This window comes from Euprymna scolopes, chromosome 43 (genome assembly GCF_053919585.1).
Source record: "Euprymna scolopes isolate OS-2025 chromosome 43, ASM5391958v1, whole genome shotgun sequence".
NCBI classification, from domain to species: domain Eukaryota; kingdom Metazoa; phylum Mollusca; class Cephalopoda; order Sepiida; family Sepiolidae; genus Euprymna; species Euprymna scolopes.
In genome coordinates, this window is record NC_136524.1 from 46,002,850 (window position 1) to 46,010,628 (window position 7,779).

Sequence of the window (7,779 nt, forward strand, 5' to 3'; positions counted from 1 at the left end):
TAAAAACGATTAAAAATATTAGCACAACGAGGGAGAAAAAAAAAAAAAAAGCGGGAGAAAAAATTCAAAGTTCCCCAAAGAGAAACAATGCGTTTGATGTTTCTTTTTGCCGGCACAAAGAAGGTTGACGCACCGCGATAGAGACGGCCTCCAAAATCTTTAAATGGTTTTTGGAGTCCGCTCTATGTAGCACCTCGAACCAATCTATTTTATATCTATCGGCACAGCACGGGTTGTCAACCAAATGCTGGCCAATAGCAGAGTCCAAGGCTGCAGAAGGAGGGAGACCACCAAACCCCATCCTCCCTTGTCTGATCTTCGATGGAACATGCTGGTTTATACGAGTCAAAAGGTGCAAGGATGTTCGCCCAACATAACCAGCATCGCACGCACTGGCATCTAAACTGATATACAACTTCCGCCTAGTATTTTATTTAAAACTATATACAAATTCTGTACCTCTAAACATTTATTTATATATATATATATATATTAAAAAATTTTTAATTTATCCAAGTAGGTAGAAGAGTAACTTATCTTGCCTTTGGTAATATTCATTTGTTATATCTTTGTTTCTTGACCACTTCTGTGGGTTGTCTATACTAATAAATGTGCAATTTTTTTTTCTCTCCTTTTACAAATTTCTTTTAAAATAATTGTTTTGGTTAATAGTATGTTTAAAGTAAATATTTTATTTTATATTGATGATATAAAAAAAAAGAAAGAAAAAAACGATTTAGATTTGAATTTTATTTTTTATTTTTTCTACTTCTTACTACAAATATGCAGTATACAAATTTAAAGCTCTTATAAGAGCTTTAAATTTACAAGAACTATTTTCAATGCTGTTACTGAAGGATATGCTAAAAAAAAAAAAAAAAATTGCTCATTATACAATGTTATATTTTATTTAAAACACGATCCCACGATCCCCCATTTTTCTATTTCCCACCACCTTAAACTTCAGACGGATTCAAAATAATGGAGGGGAGATAATTCATCACTTCTCTTAATTTTTCTGGCGTATCTTCCATTTTCTTCATGAAGAAATTTAAGAATTCTTTGTCATAATTTATATTTTCTGTGAAATGAGAGATAAATTATTTTAGTATGTACAATATTTTCTAGATCTCGTATGAGAATGGGCAATGTTTTTTTGTTTTTTTTTGTGTCGGCCAAATTACCTAAAACTATTTTCTTCCTATTTACTGTTTGCGATATCTCTCTAAGCTATATGTACACTTTCAATTTCTGTAATAAAAATTTAAAATTTGAAAAAAAAAAAAAAAAATGACTTCATCAAACTGAACAAATTTCTTTTTTTTTTTTTTTCTATGATAAAAACATTGTTATAAAATGCTTTCTTTTTTTTTTTTTGCTTTAAACATTTTTTTTATAAAAAAAAATATTAACTATGAAATTCTAATGCCATTTTCTTTCTTCCCCTCCCCCTTTTGCTTTATTAAATTCTGTACAATTGAAGACTTCTACTGCAAATATTTAATTAAATATTTTTTTGTTGTTGTTGCATGACATTTAATCTGATCGACCAAAATAGAGGTAACATTTGCTTTTTTTTTTTTTTTTTTTTTTTTTTTGCACTTTTTGCCAATTTTAGAGTAAAACTGATCAGTTTTGTTTTAGGTTTCAGTCACTTTCTGTAAGCCAAAACATACATTCTACATATACACAAAGCAAAAGTTTGCTCATATATAAATAAAAAAAATATATCCATTTTAAATGTTGAAATTGATGAATCACACAGGTAAGAAATTCATTTTTATACTACGAAAAGGTTAGTAACTGCAATTAATAGGAAATTGGATCAAATGTTTGTAACATGTCTTCTTCTTAAGATAAAGGGAGGTGGTGTTTGATCAACACTGCTGGGAACCATGATGTAATATACTGTTTTGTTTTTAAATCGCCGAAACAGTGTTTCATGGTAAACAACTGATAATCCCTTGAAAAATAAATTATTAGTACTAGAGTAAATTAGAGAGCGAGTTGATGCAGTGATTGCAGGTGATTAAATGACTTACTGACTGGATGGTTTTCTAACGAATGATAAAAAATATTTTTTTGTATAGTTTTAAAGATTAAAAACTTCAAAGATTATATATATATATATATATATATATATATATATATATATATATAATCATTCAAACACTACCGTGTTTGAAATATATGATTAAGTAGCAATTTTAGTCATTTAGAACTGCTTTAAAGTTTCACCGCTCACTCCAGCCAAATTTCAAACAATTATTACAGTTTATAGATCACCTTTTCGGCTATATTATGAAAAAATCTTTTCAATTTTCGTTCAGAAAAACAAAAGTTATGATGAATTTACTGGTGTTCAAAATCGTAAAAAAGTGTAAAGCTGTGAGCAACGTTTTTTGTGACTGGTTTCCATAGCAACCGCATCGCTTCAGCGACTACTATTGCTACTAATTCACTGCTCCCGTGAAAAGAGAAGTAACAAGTGAAACAGACAGAATGAAATAATGAAAGGGAGATAATTGGGGGATTTATTGAAAGCAGACGAGTGCCGTACATTGTTATTACATATGTGTATGTTATATTCATGGGGGCAAAAAAATAAGACTGAAGTTAAACAAAGAACAAGTGAATTTACTGGAAGCCTGAAAAAAATCATTGATTACAATTAAAAAATATGAGCATGAATAGTAATATGGTTAAGCTTAAACATGAAAAAGAAAAGGACTAGTTGTTAAAACTGGAAAAGAAAAGGACAAGATATTCTAGTAAAAAATATAATAAATTTATAACTTAAAATATTGCATTTAATTGTTTTAATTCAATTTAACATTATATAATGAAAAATAATAGTCAATCAGGATAACAGGATACAGCTCATGCAGTTGAGGGGGCTTGACAATGAACGAGGCAGTAGGCCTTCCAGGGATCGATGAAGTTCCAGAGCATTGGGGCTCTGATTCCAAACTGAGAGAGGGTTTAGGTGGCTCGAAGATTGAATCCAACTCTGCCAAAGTGTCCAGGTAATTACTCATTAGAGGTACCCAAAGGCTCTCGCTCTCGGCAAAGGTTCACCCCTCAAGGCAGTCTAGTTGGCCCACACATGTTCCCAATTCATTGATCAGTTGCTTTATTTGCCTCCTGAGTACCTTGTATGTTGGAGGCTTTATGTCGCTGCGGCACTGTTTGATCTGGAACAGGATCTTCTGAGTCAGGGACACCTTTAACAATATGAGATCATCCTTAGAGGAGTCCATCAGGATGAAAGTAATTGGACTCTTCACTTGTTGTATCGACTAATCCCCCAAATCCGATTTTTGTTGCGTGCCACTCAACTAGTGGCAGAAAAGGGAAGAGGGTCTCCTTTGCAAGATGTTAAAAAAAAAAAAATAATAATCCCGTTGAGAGGGGTAAGTCAAGCGGAGGATCACGCTGGGTTGCAAAGGAGTCGCCCTTGCGACCCTTTCCTCTGGGTCAGGTAACAGAAGAGCAGGTTGGTAGAGGTATATAGGTAGAAGTAGATGGTAGAATGTAACTAAGTACCGAACTGCCAGCAGGAGCGACTAGACTTGTAACACTTGCTAGCTACACCGAGGCAGAGTGGTTTGAGGCCACCTTTATAACAAAGGGAAAGCTCCTCTCACCACTCCTCCCAATCTATAAATACTCAGCAACATGGCCGCCTGCGTAGGATGCTTCCCCAGACATGTGAGTACTCATCTCCACCTTTTTTTTTTCACACAATCTATCTATCGAGAAAGAGAGAGAGGCAAATTTTATTTAAAAGCACAGAATTTTTTTGTTTGATTATTTTTTTATTTATTTTTTTTTTTAACCATTTCCAATCTCCGAATTTTTCTTTTTATATTTTTATTAAATCTGTATAAGTTGGATCCATGTGAATTGTTGAAATCAAAGTTTTCCTTTAAAGCTTGATACCATTAAATGTTCATGCAAAAAAAAAATGTTTTTTTTTTCTTTAGCTTGCAACGTCACACACCAAAAAAAAACAAAAAAAAACAATCCTTTTTCTCTTCCCGTTTCATTAACCATACAGTCAACCGACTCCACGTCAACAATCTCCTCACCAATGGAAGAAATACCGGCTTTTTATATGTTCAAATTCGACCGCAGCTTAATTTCCATATGTCATCTTTTTGTTTCCTATCAGTCGGGTTTCAAGTTTGAGTGTCAGTAACTTTTCACAATATGCACCCGACACCCTTAGACACTTACTTCCATGACTGTTGTCACACTCCTCTCTGATCTCATGATCGCGCAGGCAGCATCTTGTCGGGTGCTTCTTCATATGGGCTTCATCAGGAGCATGTGTGTCCTCCTGACTCGTGTTTCGTCATCGGGTATTTAGGAAAGAGAGGTAATTGTTTTACCTTCCTAATAAATTAAAGTAAAGAACAAGGCACAAAAGAAACACAAACTTCTTTTTTAAACAATAACAATGAAGAATATTTTATTTGTAACAGGAACTGCCAGGTGAGAATGCTAAAAGAGAAGAATGAAAAGAAAGTTCTTTAAAGGTCGTCGAAGGTCAGTCCGTATCGTGTCATTCCCAGCTGGATAGCAGTTGTATCAAATCGAGACCATCAATGCTATAGCGAGATGTCCGGTGGACAAGAGACGAAAGAGGATAGATGTTGCTACGCTGGCGGTTTGGATTTGACTGGCTGACGTTCCCTCCAGACTTTTAGGGAGCAGATGAATTAATGCACTCTGTTAGCTGATTGGTCAGCCTGTGGCTGGAGAACTCGGATGGGGGAGGGGGGGCATTGATGCACCAGAGAAAATAGTTCTCTGTGACTGCTACAGGTTATCAGACTTTCCGACCTGCTCTCTGAAGAAGTTGTGCTGTCGGAATCTTCTTCTGGTGAGAGTACACTATATCAAGGGCGCAGGTCTTTCATGTGTGTCGAGGCATCTCAACCTCCAAGATAGACTGTGGACTAATTACCTCCGTTACCCGACCCTAGCCAAATCTTGTGGCACAACAACTTTCTGGTGCCTTCACCCATACAGTCTCCAATTTGGTATGGACTATGCTCGGGGCCTGCTACTGGGGGCATAACATTGATTCCTTTCGCTGGGCCTCGTATCAGTGTACGGCATTTGCTGGTGAGGTCAAAGATGACTCACTGTTGCAGCAAAATATGTTTACTGGTTGAGGATTATTTTCTTGTTGAATATTAGCAGCTTGATTTAAGTTGATAATAGTTAGTTTGATTTGTTTATCAACAGGAGAGTTTGGGAATTGGTTGTTTTAGGACCTGTTTTATATTTTTTTAGTTCGCTGAATATTTTTTTTTTTTTTTTTGTTTGAAGAAATCACTTTTGCATGGTGTATGAGATTTTTTTATTATTGAGATTTTGTAACGAAACGGACATTCGCTTTTGTAATTTAAGATGCAGGAATTAACGAATGTAGTCATTTTTTAAAAATGGAGGTGATGAATTTGTCATTACTGGAATCGATAAGAACGTCCAAAAACGAGATTTTGTTTTCAGTATTTAGTTCATAGGTAAAGGTAAAGACTGAATTAGTTTGAAATGTATTTTTTAAATCATCTATTTCTTTAATGTTATCACCAAGCATAATATATCATCAACATACGTAACGTAAATGGAAGGTTTTTTTTTTGTTGAATTAAATATTTTGTTTTCAAGATTGGTCATGTAAAAGTTGCTAAATGTTGGTCCTAGAACAGAACCCATAGCAACGCCCTCGACCTGTGTGTAGATGTTACCCAAATGATCATAAAATGGAACCTTAGTTGTGCACATTAATAATTTCTTTAAGATTGTTGAATCTATTTTAAGTGGACGGAGGGTTGGATTGTTATATATATTGTCAATGATAATGTCAATTGTTTCGTTTACTGGTACGTTAAAAAAAAAGAGATTTTCGACATCTAGAGAGGCAGTGATTTTATTATTTATTTCAGTGGCTTGAAGAATCTGCATAAGTTCGTCTGTAGATTTTATGCTGTATCTGCAAGGTAAATTTAATGTAATGAGTTCATTGATTTATTTTTTTTCTTGATTAACTTATATATTGGGGTTGTGAGATTATGGGATGAAGTGAGAAGTTAGTTTTTTTGGGTTTTTTTTTATAAATATCCGGGTTTATAGTCATCAATTATTAGAAAGAGTTTTAGATTATCTGTTACAGATAATTTTTTTTTTTTGCTGTGATCAGTTTATTTATTTGAGTTTTTAGATCATTAACAGTTTATTTTTGTTTTTTTGTTTTTAATTTTCTAGGATCGTCTATGGATCCAACTTCTAGAACTTTGATAAAAATATAAAAAGAAAATTTTGGAGATTGGAAAAGGTAAAACAGAAAATAAACAAAAAAAAAATCTGTGCTTTTTTTATAACATTTTCCTCAATGAGAATATACTGCCTAAATATGCCCAAGATTTATATATCACTATAAATCGTCTGAATTAACGTAAAGTTTTATCAATGTTAAAATTTCCCTTCATTCTATGACTGTTGACAATGGCCTCGAGATTTAGTTCCTTGATAGAGCAGAGCCAAAGGTGGCTTTGTTGCAGGGTTCGAATCCTTCGACCAGCAGCAATCATCACTTTCTACACTGATGATTGCGAAAGTATGAAATACTAGTGTCTCTACGTATAATAAACATTTTGGAATAATTATTTATAATTTACAATTGTATAATACCACTTTATATGCTACAGACATTAATTGTTATACTCCTTCAACAAAAAAGATTTAGTCTATTTACTGGAGAAGCATACAATTGTTACAATCCGTACTGAGATATATATATATATATATATATATATATATATATATATGAGAGAGAGAGAGACATGTTTCAGTGGATGTACTTCTAGGAAACTAAGCTATACTGCTGCAATATATATATACACAATTGTTACAATCCGTACTGATATATATATATATATCAGTACGGATTGTAACGATTGTGTATATATATATTGCAGCAGTATATATATATATATATATATATATATCAGTACGGATTGTAACGATTGTGTATATATATATTGCAGCAGTATATATATATATATATCAGTACGGATTGTAACGATTGTGTATATATATATTGCAGCAGTATATATATATATATATCAGTACGGATTGTAACGATTGTGTATATATATATTGCAGCAGTATAGCTTAGTTTCCTAGAAGTACATCCACTGAAACATGTCTACCAAAAGAGTGCTCAATGAGTTAACAGAGCATGTATATACAATTTATTTATACAAACATTGATGGCTACATATGTGCATACATGTTTCAGTAATCACCCATCATTGGGGAGACTATGCACATATGTAGCCATCAGTGTTTGTATAAATAAATTAAATATATATAAATTTATTAAACATTTCAAAATCACAAATTCACATTCATATTGCTTAAATTACTTCTTCTTACACATGTTTCGTTGAATGGCATTAACCAAAACAATCATCAGAGACCTTACATCAGTCCATCAAAGAAGAAAATGTACAGTTTTTTTGTTTTTTTTTCCTTGGTTTAAAATGGAAAGATAATTTTAAAACTAATTGGAAAGAATTAAAAAAAAACGTAAAAATCCGAAATCCAGTTAAAACACCTTGTTACAGATAAAACATTGAAGATATATCGATATTCAGAAGAAAGAAAGAAGTTTTGTTCATAATCACGACTGGAATAAGCCCATTCTTAACGCCATATTTGAATTCATACAGAGTTATCAACATTATTAGATTTTACGTATTT

At 32.8% G+C, this 7,779-nt stretch overlaps 1 protein-coding gene across 1 annotated transcript in view; it reads right to left on the bottom strand.

Moving 5' to 3' along the window:
- Positions 1-7,229: 7,229 nt before the first annotated feature.
- LOC145268311 (uncharacterized) overlaps positions 7,230-7,779 on the bottom strand; it is a 12,531-nt gene continuing 11,981 nt past the window's right edge. The window contains exon 2 of the mRNA XM_080123769.1: positions 7,230-7,779. This exon is cut by the window's right edge and continues 1,951 nt beyond it. The gene's annotated coding sequence lies outside the window, so the exon portion shown is untranslated.